This window comes from Sprattus sprattus (assembly GCF_963457725.1).
Source record: "Sprattus sprattus genome assembly, chromosome: 1".
Taxonomy (NCBI): domain Eukaryota; kingdom Metazoa; phylum Chordata; class Actinopteri; order Clupeiformes; family Clupeidae; genus Sprattus; species Sprattus sprattus.
In genome coordinates this window covers 44,226,171-44,228,442 of record NC_137920.1, presented here as the reverse complement: position 1 = coordinate 44,228,442, position 2,272 = coordinate 44,226,171, and the positions used below count along the sequence as shown (strand labels likewise).

The window sequence follows — 2,272 nt, the reverse complement described above, 5'->3', positions numbered from 1 at the left end:
ACGAACGAAGAATAAGAAGAAGTGAGAATGAAACAAAGTGACACATTTTCAGATTTTTACTCTACATGTTATTAATCTTAATCTGATCAGTTTAGTAAGTGATGAGGGTGAGTCAATAGCTGCTATCAACCAACTCCATACGAACTCCTCAGAGTACTAACGTTACCTCAGTCAATGTAGATAGTTAGCAAGTTAGCTGGCAAAATGGTCATGGAAATTGAGATGACGATACAAATTTTAAGACATTTCTCCTGAAAAACAGAAAACACAGCCGATTACCCACGTTTATAATGGCACATAATAGCTCTCACACACAGACGCGGGTGCTTCCTTCGTAGGTTGCGAAAGTCACGAATTGACCGCCATTTCCAAGTGAGGTAACGTGAAAATTAGCTTTACTGAACTTCCCACAAAGACCAATTATTAAATGTTACATATCTCTCCAAGGATCATGGATTTACAATCCATTAAAATATCACTGATCTAGCTATGACTTTTGTCTGTCTTCGATGAGGCTGGTGCTATTTGTAAACCAACACTTCTCAGTGACCGCCATTAGAAGACGTTACTAGCGAGTAAGCTAGTCAGAAATAAACAGGGGGATACTTATTTTTCTATTTTGAATACGTTTTTTTTTATTTTTGACTTCTCAAACAGGATCGTTACTGTCATACAAACGTGATTAGTCGTGATTAGTCGTCGTCATTGGTGCACATACGATATCATCCAGTGAGAACAGATGCAGAGAACAGATGCAGACATCTGATTTCTAGCCTTTACTGCAAGAGACTGAAATTTTCACGCGATCTGTCAGTAGCGACGTTTAGTTAAATACTTCAAAAAAGCTAATGACAGCATACCCAGTTTCCGGTTTCAAAATAAAAGTAAGAAGTTAATCTATCCATTAGCGGTGTATTTTTTCATATATTAATGTTGTAGTATAAACACTGTGTCTTTAAAAGTTACGGCTTTCGGCGGCCACTATGGGAGAATACAAGCAGGCCGTCGGCGGCCGCTATGGGATCTAGAGGGTTAATGGACATCAGTGAAGATAGTGTTTAAAGAGTGTATCAGTGTAAACATGCATACTGTGGGACATGGCATTAAGAAGGTTTTTGGAATACAGTTTTTCACAGATCACAGTTCAGAAAAAACACATCACTTCCTGTAGAACCCTTATTGACACGACACTTCCTGCAGAAGCCTCATTCACTCATCACTTCCTGTAGAAACCTCATTCACAGGTCACTTCCTGTAGAACCCTCATTCACAGGTCACTTCCTGCAGAACCCTCATTAACAGGTCACTTCCTGTAGAACCATTATTCACAGGTCACTTCCTGCAGAACCCTCATTAACAGGCCACTTCCTGTAGAACCCTCATTCACAGGTCACTTGCACGCCCATTCATCAAACAGCTCAAGGCACAAAGACAAGGAGGTTGACCTTTTGACATTTTATTAGAAGCTGAATGCACAGACGTGAGGAAGCCTTCTACGTGACGCTACGTGACTGACATGGTGTGACACTTGACCACACAGAGCCACACTTTTACACATCACTGCACAGTCGTGACTTTCCCTGTTTACCGTCACGGCCAAAAAAGCTTCTAGTGTAAAAGCTTTATAAAAACAAGAAATCTTACCAAACATCTGTAAAAATCATTTGCTGAAATGATCCTCTAATATAATATAATAATCATTTCTGTGCGAGAAGTGGTGGTTGGTTCTCCTATAGAATAGAGCAGAGAGGTGATTTTGCGTCTGCAAGATAAATGATTGTTCTTCCTTGGGTGAACTCACCAGTCTGACAGCACTTTTGCATTCACGGTAGAGAATAGGCAGGTTTCCATTCAAACATTTACTTAAAACATGTGTGTGTCTCAATGTGTGTGTGTGTGTGTGTGTGTGTGTGTGTGTGTGTGTGTGTGTGTGTGTGTGTGTGTGTGTGTGTCTGTGGTTGTAACCTCAGTGAGATCATTCCCAGTTCATATACATACATGTATATCTATACTATACGTAATGTCTTTAGCTCTGAAACTAGCTTTGCTATGGCTGTGTGGAAAGCGCTAATGCTAACCAATACATTATGCCATAAAGCCACAGCTAACATCTCCACACCAGAAAACTGCCAGATAAAAGAGGAGCACATTTCCATCAAAGCACTTACAAAAAAATCATTGTTATAATTCATTTCTCTTGATAAGGTAAAAATATATAAAAATTCCTACATTGCATTTTAGTAATGGTGCGACAAACAATCCAGTGTTTGAC

The 2,272-nt window shown here is 39.6% G+C and overlaps 1 protein-coding gene across 1 annotated transcript in view; it reads right to left on the bottom strand.

Moving 5' to 3' along the window:
* Positions 1-1,440: 1,440 nt before the first annotated feature.
* The window catches only part of usp28 (ubiquitin specific peptidase 28), a 74,739-nt gene continuing 73,907 nt past the window's right edge, over positions 1,441-2,272 (bottom strand). Inside the window, exon 28 of the mRNA XM_080853341.1 lies at positions 1,441-2,272. This exon is cut by the window's right edge and continues 741 nt beyond it. The gene's annotated coding sequence lies outside the window, so the exon portion shown is untranslated.